The following is a 15,000-nucleotide window of genomic DNA, read 5'->3' as shown; positions in this document are numbered from 1 at the left end:
CGTTCGGATGCCACCGCTGGTGAAATGTGGAAAATTGAGTTGTCTAAATCGATTTACCCTCATTTATGTACATAGAGGAAGACAAAAAAAGCACTTCATAAAACAGCAGCATCCCAGTAGGCGGGGGAGTGGGGTGGGGGGTGGGGTCTGTTCGGCCTCGTCTGCATGCTCCATATCGACGTCTTTGAGGGAGGATGAAGACCTTCAATGATAATTGAACGCTTTCATTTTTAACCAGGTGAATGGATAAACATGAGCTATTTATTAGGAGTTTATTCCCTCTGTCCTCATTTGGTTTCGTCAGTCTTTTGGTTCTCAGGTGATTTATTGCCATCTTTATTTCCTGCCCCTTCACCTGTCCTGCAATATCAATTCACTGACAAAACCTATAGATTCTCTTCATTTTGTCAGCAGCAACAAACAAATGACTTCAGCGGCTCATGGAATAGCCTACCCCAGCACTAACATCATATATGGATTTTCTTTTTTGCAATAATTAGTGATTGTACATTGCTTTAGTGTTGTTGTCTGATTGATAGTATTATTCTTATTATTAATATTATTCCCACAGTTTTCAAATATACTGACATCGTTCCACCTTCAGGAGGTTCACCGTGATCGGGAACGGTGTGCATGTGTACAGCTTTTGATCCGATTCGTACAATCTTCATTAAATTCTGATTTTTTTTCCCCCATAGAACTGAATGCATGACCATCTTCTGTATTTCCGCTAGACCGAAACATAATTTCAAATATACTACTGACCTGCACTCATCTGTTTGCCGTTTTTTCTCATCCCTTGTTTCCCTATTATTTCCTTTGTCCAACAGCCACCAACCTGCATGTATTCACTCCGGCCGGGCCCTTAAGCTCTAAATCCTCAGAAATATTGACCCACACTCCTCTATGTGTTGTTTTTTCATGTTTTATTCCTCCCATTGACTCCCATTCATTTTTCACAACAACTAGCAACCACTTGGCAACCACCTAACAACAACTCAATTCACACCCTTCCTGCCAAAGCAACTGCCTAGATACACCTGACCAACTGCCTAGCAGTTGAGGATTGAGATCTGCAGACTTTGGAGGTCAGGGCAACACCTTGAACCCTTCATGTCCCTCAAAATGTTCCTGACCAATGTATAGTCTGGCAGGATGCGTTGTCCTGCTGAAAGAGGCCACTGTTGGCAGGAATTACCATCATCATGAAGATATGTACCTGGTCCTCAGTGATGTTTATGTAGCGGGCACATGCCAGAACATCACAGCCCATCCACAAGCTTGATATCTTCCTACAGTGCATCCTGGTGCCATCACTTTCCCAGGTGAACACTGCACACCTACTCGGCTGTCTACATGATGTAGAAGAAAACAGGGGTCGTTGAGCCAGGTGACCTTCTTCTGTCACTCTTAGATGCTTCTTCTGTCACTCTTTTGACGGTGGTGTGGTTTACAACCGCTGCATCTTCCCAACTCGGCTCTCTTGTTCTACAGTGAGTGATGTCTAATCTCCAATTCACAATTCACCCCTTTTCAAAGTCGCTCAGGCCTTTCACCCACATCCAACAGGTCACCTGTGAGAACTGACTGTTTGCTTACCATCTAAAATATCCATAAAACATGCATGAAACTATTAGGAAAACAAATTCTAAAAATAAAATACATAAAAAATATTTAAAATAATGGTATTCTGTCTGTAGAGGATGTGTAATTTACAGACATCAAGAAAACAATCAAACTTTTGCATTTGACTGCATATCATTTCAGCTTTAAGCAAAGCCTTCAATGACATTTTCTGCCAACACGTCACTGACACCAACATTAACTCATGCTTGTGAGGCCCCTAGTGACTCAGGGGCCAAAGTGATGTTTATAGCATTTGCAATAATAAACAGACCTGCCTGAGCTCACAGGCTGGAAAAACCCAAGCGAACATTACACGGACTTGGACTGTGGACAATGGAGCAAAGGCTCAAACTGCCTATTAAGCATATGCTGTTAAATTGCACTCTGCTCAGATACAGACATCTGATAGCGTTTGAGTTTGGCCTGCAGATCAGACGCACCACGCTGAGAAACATGGAGACGCTCCAACACAGACTCATTAACCAACACTGTTCCTTCAGAACCACTTCACTGAGACAGATCTGCTGACTGCTACGCCAGAGCTGGATGAGACTTTGGATGTAAACATGTTAAAGCGATGAGCGTTGGACAACAAATTGAAATATTTTAGCATTAAAAATGCAACAGAATGCTTCTAAAAACGTATTAATCTCCGTTTGTGGAACAAACAATGCCATTTTCTATTCAGATTCCCCACAAGGGGGTGCTATTTGGGCTTTTTGTGCATCATTGAAAGAGAAGAAATCCACACCAGCAGGAGTTTCTGTGTGGTTGCTGTCAGATTTGAAAATAGTAATTTTATTATTTGTTTCGATATTAATAAGCTACGGACAGCTCAACCAGTTTGCACGGAAGTCCCTGTAGTTATTGAATAATAAGCCGTGAGCCCTATTCAGATGGGATTAGTTTTCCACGGGAAGGTGGGTTATGTCAGTTCACCGCAGGACGTTTATAAGCGATTCACAAGGGATAAGAGATCATTCTAAACGACAGAGATACAAGCAGCTACTCAACTTACACCTTCACTAGAAAAGAGTAGAGAAGATGTTAAAACATTTCGTTTAAAAATGATTTTGTCTTAAGCGATTCCCTCCTACCTTTAGCTGCTATAGCAATAGTTGCTTCTTCCTGAAGCCCAGAAGGCAGACTGTACATTACAACACAGTGCAATAACAACCGAAGGACCAAATCATACAAAACAGGTAAAGAATAAAAGGAAAGCAAACAGACACCGAGAAGCCCAAACATGTGATGAATCATTTCAAAGAAAAATTAACAGTGGAAAGACGATTGACAGAAAAACAAATACAGTGAGAAGAAAGGTCATTTGGTGTATCTCACAAAGACCCTGCTGACTCTATTCTGCAATTTCCCTCTGGGATCAATAAAGGATTCTGATTCTGATTCTGATTCTGATTCTGATTGCAGTGAATCAGTAGCATCACTGTTAGCTTTGGAATTAAGACTTCCCCACATATCAGACCTTCAATCCAACTTTTTTTCCCTGTCAGTTTTACATCTTCTGATTTGTGCAGGTGAGCCACAGAGAACAACGAGGCTCATTTTGGCTTCTTCAGCTTCTCTTAAGCTTTTTGGTTGAATGGGAAAATTCCAATGAGAATTTGGTGGATAAGAATCTGACTTCACAGACGCCAGAGGACTAAAGTAAGCGCTTCTTCGAGTGTCTCCAAACTTAAACTCACTTTCCCCAAAACATGACAGCATTTTTACCGACAGGTTGATTCACACTGGATTCATATAACCTGAGGTTATTTCTATGCCTCGTTTTACAGAAAGTAAAAGGTGTCAGAATCTCGCAGGAGGTAAAAACGACTGATTTAGCGCATTCGAACAAATCACCCAGAAACACTGTTAATAATTACATCACCCATCGTCATGTAAACCTCATCCCATCTGAATAAGCCTGGGATTTTAAGTGGTTAAATGTCTAAACAAAGGCTGAATAAATGAGCTCTCAGGAAAAGTGTTCTTAGGCATGAGGCAAAGCATCATAGTACACTATTCAGGGACTATGGAACCATTTGTGATTCAGCCTGGGTGTGATGTTCAGACTGAAACACTAAAGACATCCAAATGGCATTTTTAGACTTCTAATCTTACTTTAATTCAAGCCTGTGTTATTAATGATGGAGTTGTTTAGGCTGTTGGGTCTTTTAGCCTGTTAGCTAGCTGTTCTAGCTGGTTCTAGTTAAGAACATAAGTTGTCAGCCCCTCAGATCAAACAAAAAATGGGTTCTAACTTCACCTGTTGGTCCATGCAAACAGCAAGAGAGTCAACGGTTATTCATTTACAGCCCTTAACAGCACAAGGGATTGTGCTTATTTTGTGAATTTTAACTTTAAGCGTGGCTCCGAGATTTTAGAAGTGGAAATCTGTTTTATAATAAGAAATTGGTTGTCCTGCCTAGATTTAAGATTACTTCATTCGCCAAGATTTTTTCTTAAAACAGTAAAGCACGGTTTCATCCAGTGGTGAATCTGGTGAAACAGACTTCGTTTCCTTCCAAGAAAAATGAGCTCATGTCTCGTGGAGGCCCAAAACGATGATAACAGGGTTATTTTGCAGGGTCGTTCTTTCTCTTGTGGGACGCTGCCCAAGCCGAAGGCTGGTTCTTCTCTCAGCTGATTTTGAAATTGTGACCTCGTTCATTTTTGCCAAAGCCTCGGCTTCGTCCAGCCGTCCTGCTTTTCTTCCCCTGTTGCAATATTAATGCTCCGAGTAGAAAATGCAAATGATCGTGCCACCGAACGAGCTAACGATAGAATAATAATAAAGCCCAACTCCACTCGCCGATGCAGTTCTCTGTCTCCTTTTTAAAATATGAGCTACGTAAAATGTGGGACAATGGTAAGGAATGAGCTCTGTGCTGTTGAGGAATAAAAGGAATACAGAAATGTGGAGCTCCTCTCAGCAGATAACAGCCTTCAGTGCCTCATTAAGGAGAACTGCTCACTTCGCTTTCTGAAGAAGTTTTGCGCAATTTGGCTGAAGTGAGTGGAGAAGCGGAGAAAACACTTCGCACTTCTGTATTACATGTAAATTGTTCATCAGCAGCGCTGCGGAATGAGCCCAGTTTGTCAGAGTGAATTTTTCAGCTGCATTTTCTGTTCTAACAAAAAAAAAACAACAAAAAAAAACAGTCTCTTTAGGAGCTAAAGTGGCTCTGATCTAAAGAGCAGCTGGGCTGTGAATGGACAGCACGCGGGTCCTTGAGCGTGGAGTGGACTTTAAGACTGATATTACACACGACATTTGGCCGCATTCAGGAAGAAACGTTTCGTGATAAAAACGAATTCACCCCACTTTTCTCCCTGAACTCAAACATAGGTGGCCAGCCAAGATTGGTGTCGTTAATTCTGGCACTCGAGCTACAAGGCTAACGTTGCTAACAAGCAACATAAACCAATGACAGCACGTTGAGAAGCTAAACCGTCTCTAGAAAACTTGAATATGCAGTAACGTTGACCAACGGCTCCAAAGTGGCTCCAAAGTGTTTTCAACCCCCTCTAACAAACGTCTATGTTTTACAGAACACAAGGTGCCAGAAATCCCAAATCAAGGCGTTTGCCCAGGCATGTGGTACCATGGCTGTGGTAAGTTGCGGGGCTAGGGGGTCCCAGATAAAGCTGTTTGTTGTCTTTAGGGCGGAGTTTGTGTCGTATGCATATATTTTCTATATCTAAATAAGCTTTTCAGTACAGAGAGCTGAATCATGTCCCTCAGCATCTGTTCGCTTTAGCATGCTGCTAAAGCAATAGCGATATTACAGTTGCTCAACTTATTTACATAAAACCCAGAGGGCAAGAGAGCAGAGTGAGCATCCGTGGTTCTGCCAGTTCAAATGAAGGGAAAAAAAAGCATGTGATTTTAGCTGATGTCAGCAGGGATGGAGAAAGTGAGGGTACACAGCACCCCCACAGTCCACAATTATTTAACTGCAACTGCAGAAAATAATAAAAGATAAATAACAACAGATTTCGAGCACAGCAAAGAGCCACGTGTGCTGACTCCTGGACACTCAGCTCATCTGTATAGTATTTGTATAGAGCAGGGCGAACATCTGCAGGAGCTGTCAGTCATATCTGTATATATCTCTTATTTTTTATATTCTGCTTCATGTTAATCACACAATTCAGTAGATAGATGGATGGATGGATGGAATAATGGGTAGATGAATAGATAGATGGGTAGATGGATAGATAGATGTATGGATGGATTCATCAATGGACTGATGGATAGAAGGACAGGTAGATGGATGGATAGGTAATTTATGAATGGGTGGATGGACTGATTGGTCAAAAAATTGGTAGATGGGTAGACGGACAGGTGGATGGAAGGATGTATATGAAGATGGACGGATGAATGGATGGATAGGTAGATTTATGAATGGGTGGATGGACTGATTGGTCAAAAATTGGTAGATGGGTAGACGGATAGAAGGAATGGTAGATGCATGGAAGGATGGATATGAAGATGGATGGATGGATGGATGGATGGATTTATGGATGGGTTAATGGACTGATGGGTAGAAAATTGGCAGATGGATGAATGAATAGATGAATCACTAAAAGGATGGATGGATGGATGGATGGATGGATGGATGGATGGATGGATGGATGGATGGATAGGTAGATTTATGAATGGGTGGATGGACTGATTGGTCAAAAATTGGTAGATGGGTAGACGGATAGAAGGAATGGTAGATGCATGGAAGGATGGATATGAAGATGGATGGATGGATGGATTTATGGATGGGTTAATGGACTGATGGGTAGAAAATTGGCGGATGGATGAATGAATAGATGAATCACTAAATGGATGGATGGATGGTTGAATAGGTGGCTGAGTGGATGTATAGGTGGATAGATGAATCGATATAGATATGAGTAAATGGATCAAGATAGATAGATAGATAGATAGATAGATGGATAGATGTTCAGGATGACATCACATGATGTCACCGATGAGCTGCTAGAATGTCCGTATCCCTGCAGCAAACATGTGTTGGCTGATGTGCATTTGGGAGAATGCGAATAGAGAACTGTGTCAATTAGACTTTTCATCAGACTATCAATTAAATCCCTCATCATTAATCACCGCTGTGGTCTAATGTGGTCACCGTGAGCCAGTCCCTCAGGAGAATCTGACCTTTGACCCGGTCATGGCCTACACACATGCGACTGTGCTGGAACCTTGGGCTGTTTGGCTCCGTGTGAATGGGCTCTGACAGCTGGCACGTTAACGATTTAGACGGCTCATCGAGCCGCGTTTAACAGCCGATGACTTTTTCATTAGGCACAATTGGAGAGAGACAACAAAAGCTGTAAAAAGTAAATGTGTCGCAGAGGGAGATCCCACGCTATTAGTCATGGTGTTCGCTGTTGTTGTTTGCCACCTGGTACATTTTTATCACTGTCGCTTTACTGTATGAGCTCCAGGACGATTCACGATTATGTCACTGTTTCTTGTTAAACATCACACTGGAGAGGAATGTCCATCTGTGACACCTTGGTGAACGAAAGCATCTTAAATCTTGACAATGTAACTAAGATTCCTCTTTAGGAGAAACACCTATTCTTAGAAATGTTCTTTCTTTTTCTTAAGCGATATTTAGTGAAATTCCATTAGCAGTTTACCAGCAGCTGGTATAATCTGTACTTAATAGGAAGATGGACATAAGACAACTTATCAAAAAGATCTTTTCTTCAAGAAGATGTCTTCTTCTCCTCGTATTGAAGATATCTGCTTCACTTCGGATTCAGGAAACTATTGTACGATGACAAAATTAGCAGTGATATGAGAGCTGTGATTCAGTTTCAGTGCGTGAAAACAAGCACAGCACACAAGCACCTAATTAACATATCATTAGCAACGGATGCACCCAAAGAAGCCCTCAAAAACATCATTTACATAAGGCACGCCCTGGAATGTGAGGCAATGAAACAGAATTATTCAGCTGCTCATGAGCCAATTATCGTCCTTATAGCTGGAGTTTGTGGTCGAGCAGGACATGCACTGCCCCTCCTACTGTCCAGAGCTTAAATAGCTGCATATTTTTCAAATTATGAGGACTGAATGTAATAAAATGCGAAATTAACATTGTAATTGAGTGCCATGATTAGTATAGAGTGATTACTGTCATAACATTCGCTGCTTCAGTGATAATATTGCAGTATATGAGCTTCTGCAAGCTCTTCTTAAAGATGGTGCTTTAAAGGTTCTTTAGTAAAGAAAGTTGTTCTACATAGAACCAAGAACACTCAGAGAACCCTTTGCATGACTGAGGAGTTGTTTGCATCATGAAAGGGTTCTTCACACTGATGGAGAATGTACTTTGGATGGTGCTTCACAGAACCTTCTTAGAAATTACTCTATATAGCACTCAGCAGCGTTCTTCTATTGTTATGGTTTCAGTATCTGTGGTATTTCCCCAAACGATAAAAAAATAATAAGATAAGAATTGAAAAAAAATACTTCACGGTTATTGTTGTTGGTTAAACTGACATTCTGATTGGTTGTCAAAAGTGGTACTTTGAGTGGTTGGTTAGTGTAGTGGTTAACACTTCTGCCTTCTGCCTTGTAGACTGGGGTTCAATCCCCCACCAGGGCAAACACCCTACACTATACCAATAAGAGTCCTTGGGCAAGACTCCTAACACCACCTTCGCCTACTAGTGTAACAATAATCAAATTGTAAGTCGCTCTGGATAAGAGCGTCAGCCGTAAATGAGTGTCATGTGTTTATTTATTCATATGATATCATTTTTGAAAATAACTAATACCGCATGTGCTACCCAGGGCTCAAGGAGGACGCTGGAGGCCGGGTTCAGGGTTGCAGCAGGCGTTTCAAGTTTTTTCATACACCAAATGAGCAAAAACAAAACCAATCATTACATACTTTTCAGTCCTTTCCTCACTGGAGCTTTTCAGCTCTACGGTCCTTTCGCTGCTGCTTGTCCCGCTCTCCTTGTTCCGTCTCTGCTCGAGGCGCTCACCTGAGCACTGGCCTCACTGAGGGACTAGAGGCGGCACCCAGGAGGACGGGCTTGGGACTCGCTTCCTGCCTTCACACCTCTTGTGGCCGTCATCGCCCCATTTCTCACGGGTGACTACCTCCTCCCGTCGTCACACGCGTCTCTTGGCAGTGCTCGGGTTTTGGGCTCTGTCCACCACTCACTCACAGTTCTTGCAGAGTTTCATCCCTGCTTGGAGCTCAGGCACCGCTTTCCTGTCGGCTCATGTGGCCATCATCGGGGCCTGGGGGATGGGTGCATGCCACATAAACGTGAGCAATTATTTTTGGTGGGCAAGTGATTTAAAAAATGGATAAGCCTAGGCCTCCTGGGTCCAACTATGCCAGCTGTGTTTTTGTCTATTTTCCAAAGCAATGCAAACAGCAAATATCTGGTGTGGCTTAAGCCTTGTCTTCTGGTTGGTTTTGTGATCATGCAACTGTAACTTCCACAGGAATGTTACTGGTGGAGCTCTAGTGTTGTCAAATTATAGAGGGTCATTTACAAAAAGAGATTATTACTCAGCAGACCTGAAAAATGACATATTCTAGATTCAAATGGGATTAAAATCACATATCTAGGCAATTTTCACTCAGATTATAGGCCTTCCTGAGTAAAACTAATCCAGCTTTAGATTCCATTCCATTCCATTTTCCAAGCCGCTTCTCCGTCAGGGTCGCGGGCCAGCTTTAGATGGATAATATAATATTCTTACAGCAGTCTCCCAAGGAGAGATATCAGATCTACAGTCCTCTCTGGAAGTTTTGAAGTAGCGAGGCCATTCTTTTGTTTTGGCCTATATACATTTAATACATTTGGGTGTTGTCACGATTGGTCCCTCCCAGTCCTGTCCATGTGCTTTGTGTTTTGGATCTTCCATGTGTGTTTGTTTTGGTTCAGCCCCCTTGTTTGTTGACTCTGTCCCTGATTGTTTTCCCTGTTTTATAAGCCCTGTGTTTGCTCCTTGTCTTGGCTGCTCTCTGTTTGAATCTCTGCCTGTGTTGTTGGTGTTACATGCTGTGTTGGTTGTACTGGTGTTTGTTTGATTCTGGTTTGTCTGTCCCCGGTCCCCGATCTATCCGTGTTGGCTCATTGACCCTGGACCGTTTTGACTATGACCCTGGATTTGCCCTTAATAAATCACACTTATCTCCACATATATGTCCACCTGCTCGCTCCCCGTTACAGATGTGAGATCAAAAGATGAATATAGATCAGAATGTCACCTTTTAGCTTCTTATATTTATATATAAATGTGATAAACAGCTTCGCACCTTTTTTTAACCCCACCCATTTCAAAGTCTACTCTTGGTTTGAGCCCTGGCCTTTGCCTGTGAAGACCCCTTTTGGTGTAAAGGATGAATTAACATGACCAGATGACCAGAGAGCTGTTTATGACAGAAAAGCAAGCCATTTAGAAACTGGGAGAAAATTGATCAGCGCAATGACAATATTGAGAGAGCTGTGAGGAGAAACATGGAAACAGTCGGTAACATCACCAACAACCTCCATAGGGCAGAGGTTTCACAATCCACTGTTTGAAGAAGTCACACAAGATGCAAACCACTCAGTAAGAATCAGATGGATTCTCCTTTACAGGCTATTCGTATAACATGATTCTCATATGTTTCATGTCTAAATGCTCCATTATCTTAATCACTACTTTCCAAAATTACTGCAGCAACTTCAGCAGCTGTAAACTCTCTGCACACCATTTCACATGAGGCTCCAATGTGGACTGAGTGAAGAATAGAGGGTTTCCAGCATGATGGGCCAGTTCTCAGCGATTTCCTCAGTGTCCATTTGTCAGTTTCATGTAAAATGTAGATGGACACACAAATCCACCAGTTCCACATAGTGAGGGGCAGATGATGAGTATGTCAACCAATATCCATAGCCTTATATCTCCAGATGTGAGTCACGTATGATCTCATGATAAGATGGAATGGAAAGGGCGACTCTACAGGTTCAGGAAATGTTTGAACTGTATTTCTGCATTGTGTTATTGCAAAGATACAGAAACAGATATAGAAGCATTGAATTTGATTAGCAGCAAGTTGATAGATTCCAGATGATTGTCTACCAAAGTGTGGAGAAAAAGGATCTGCATGATCCAGAACCTTACCTGCACTGTACTCCTGCTGTTAGAACAACACTGTTTACATCTGTTACTGCACAGAACAACATTGTTTACTGTTTACATCTATTACTTGAAGCACTTTATGGATGGTTTGGACATGTGTTGAGGAGGGATTGTGGATATATTGGGCAAAGAATGTTGGAGATGGAGCTGCCGGGTAGAAGGAGAAGAGGTGGACCTCAGAGAAGGTTTATGGATGTAGTGAAGGTGGACATGGAGATGGTTGGTGTGAAAGTAGAGGAGGCAGTGGATAGGGCGAGATGGAGGCAGATGATCCGCTGTGGCTTTAGTTTTATTTCAACTTTGCACATACTGTACACTTTTACTTGTACTTTCACTTTTTTACAACTGTATTTATTCTTAGTTTCTTTTTTTATTCTCTTAAGATCATATTCTGCGAATGGAGGAACAGCAAAGTAAGAATTTCACTGTACAGTGTAGCTGCCTGCTCTGCTGTGCACACGACAATAAAACTCTTGAATCTCGGATCTTGAATGCAAGCTCAACGGTCAAGCATGGTGGAGGTAGTGTCATGTCCTTGGGCTTGCATGGCTGCTTGTGAAATGCTGCCATGCTGAGACTCAATTCCTTGTAATAGGGAACGGCTTAAACACAGCGTGAAGTCATCACTTCACAGTACATTTGTACTGAAGATGTAAGTCATGATGGTAGTTGCATAATTAATTCAGAAGGCTGCCGAAACTTTGTCTCCCAGTTCACAGAGTAATGTGTCCAATCTAACTTCATCATGCAGCAAAACAGTGACCCAAAACACACGGCCAGCATAACAAAGGTCATCAGTGGAAAAAGTAAAGAAAAGTGAAGAGACTGAAGACAGAGAGAAAAACAAACGGAAAGAAGCTGCAATGACTGGCTGGAAAAACACCAAAAAAAAGAAAAATGTATCATTTTGGTGACGTCGATGTTTAAAAGCCGAATGCTCTCGGAATAAAGATCTATCCAAGATCTGTAAATCTGGGCAAAGCCCCACAGAACTCTGACCGTCAAGAACCAATCTCCAGTCCCATTCTGACTGATTGGCCCTCCCACCTGGGATCTGTCTGTACTCTGGGTGAAAAGAGCTGGAAATAAAAGGCAAAATCACACCATGTCAGTCACATTCATTCTTCATAAATAAATAGGTGTGTACACATATGTCTCTTCATGGTTCCCCCTCCTCTGGGTCACAGTGGACCTCCAGACCCAGAAAGAAATGGGCCCACCTAGGCTCCTATAGCAGTCTCTCATCAAGTATCATTTAGTCTTTACAGTGTCCATTCATCTGATACATGTGTCTAATAGTCTCTTTAAGGTGAGTCCAGTGGTGGGTCAGGGCTATATGACATCCTCAAACAGTGGGTCGTTTGATTGATGCAGTTATTGCAAGCGAAGAATATGTAACCAAACATTGTCCAGTTTACTTTCCTTTACTGTTTCATTTACTAGACTATTTGTTCTTATGCTTTCGCTCAACACAAATTTGGGTCTTCTGCCTCTAAAGCTATTTTTTTCATATATTTATTATTCTAATTAGCACAATGTGCAAGAGTCTATTAAGAGCTTTCCAAAAATCTCACTTCCCACAAAATTATATCCTACAGACCCAGATTAAGCCATTTGAAATGCACCATGATGTAGTCATTTATAATCGTTATCTATATGCATATATTAGAGCTGTTTGCTGGTTAATTATGTGTTAAATCCAGGAAAAAAAGGAAAAACAAACAAACAAACAAACAAACAAACAAAAAACAGTTCAACTCAGTTTGTGTGTAAGAGTGAGTGTGAAACTGGGTTAGAGTGAAAAGTCTTTAGTGTTTAGCTCATTAAGGAAGTCATTTCCCTGTCGTGGAGCTCGTGAAGATTCTTAAACACGGCTGCAGTGACCTGCAAAAAATTGGGCTCGACCGTTTGTGTCTTAATTAAAGAACAAAATGAGGTCGAGCCCTGTGGAACTTTGCCAGCACAGCTGAAGTATTCAACAAGAAATGAACGCGGAGCTTTACCTTCACTTTCACAGGCACTTATCTCCGTTTATTACAGGTTATTGTTATAACGATGTACTTATCAGATATTTCCTCAGACAGCGCCTACTGATGTCTGCTGAATAGACTCAGGATAACTGTTTTATTTACGGTGTTGTAGGAATGCTCTTATTCCTTTGTTAAATTTTGGTTGGAAACCAAAGAGTAAAAATCTTGAAACAGCCAACAGACAATAACCCAGTCAGCCTTGCTCTCTCTGTGGCATCTAGGCAGATGCACACAAGCTGCTCTCTCATTGATCAGGACTTCAGGAGGCTTTACATGTTAGACCTCAGATGGACAGCATGTTACTTGACCAAATCAGCCTCATTGGAAATGTTCTGCCTGTTTCAGCTGCAGTCAAAGCAGATTAGACCACCTCATTCAGGCTGAGCGTTTTGGTACAGTGTGATATAAATCGTGGGCTTTGTCTGAACACGAGTGATTCTAACAAACAGTGTAAGTCATCGCAGAACAAGGTTGATGATGACGCCACAGTGCTTGTCTGGTTTTCCATGTTTGCACCGCTCAGGAGCGTAAAATCACTCATGTACGTGTTAGCTTCACTTGTCCTAAAACTGGTGGTGGTGTATTATGTGTGGGTGGTGTAGTTGTTGTCGTCCGCTGTCTATTTAAAATGCATTCGACCCCCTGTGATAAGATAAGATGAGATAAGATGAGATAAGATGCGTTTATTGTCATTACACAGTGTACAACGAAATTGAGCAGCAATCCAACGGCACTTCCTACATACAAAACGGTTTAAACATAAGGCTCAAATATATAAACATAAAGCTAAAATATATAAACATAAGACTAAAATATATAAACATGAGGCTAAAATATATAAACATAAAGCTAAAATATATAAACATGAGGCTAAAATATATAAACATAAAGCTAAAATATATAAACATAAGACTAAAATATATAAACATGAGGCTAAAATATATAAACATAAGGATAAAATATATAAACATAAGGATAAAATATATAAACATGAGGCTAAAATATATAAACATGAGGCTAAAATATATAAACATAAGGCTAAAATATATAAACATGAGGCTAAAATATATAAACATAAAGCTAAAATATATAAACATGAGGCTAAAATATATAAACATGAGGCTAAAATATATAAACATAAAGCTAAAATATATAAACATGAGGCTAAAATATATAAACATGAGGCTAAAATATATAAACATAAAGCTAAAATATATAAACATGAGGCTAAAATATATAAACATAAAGCTAAAATATATAAACATAAGGATAAAATATATAAACATAAAGGTAAAATATATAAACATGAGGCTAAAATATATAAACATGAGGCTAAAATATATAAACATAAGGCTAAAATATATAAACATGAGGCTAAAATATATAAACATAAAGCTAAAATATATAAACATGAGGCTAAAATATATAAACATAAAGCTAAAATATATAAACATAAGGCTAAAATATATAAACATGAGGCTAAAATATATAAACATAAAGCTAAAATATATAAACATAAGGATAAAATATATAAACATGAGGCTAAAATATATATAAACATGAGGCTAAAATATATAAACATAAAGCTAAAATATATAAACATGAGGCTAAAATATATAAACATGAGGCTAAAATATATAAACATGAGGCTAAAATATATAAACATAAAGCTAAAATATATAAACATGAGGCTAAAATATATAAACATGAGGCTAAAATATATAAACATAAAGCTAAAATATATAAACATGAGGCTAAAATATATAAACATGAGGCTAAAATATATAAACATAAAGCTAAAATATATAAACATAAGGCTAAAATATATAAACATGAGGCTAAAATATATAAACATAAAGCTAAAATATATAAACATAAGGCTAAAATATATAAACATGAGGCTAAAATATATAAACATAAAGCTAAAATATATAAACATAAGGATAAAATATATAAACATGAGGCTAAAATATATATAAACATGAGGCTAAAATATATAAACATAAAGCTAAAATATATAAACATGAGGCTAAAATATATAAACATGAGGCTAAAATATATAAACATAAAGCTAAAATATATAAACATGAGGCTAAAATATATAAACATGAGGCTAAAATATATAAACATAAAGCTAAAATATATAAACATGAGGCTAAAATATAT

Source organism: Pygocentrus nattereri, chromosome 4 (genome assembly GCF_015220715.1).
Source record: "Pygocentrus nattereri isolate fPygNat1 chromosome 4, fPygNat1.pri, whole genome shotgun sequence".
NCBI classification, from domain to species: Eukaryota; Metazoa; Chordata; class Actinopteri; order Characiformes; family Serrasalmidae; genus Pygocentrus; species Pygocentrus nattereri.
This window is presented reverse-complemented; position numbering follows the sequence as displayed.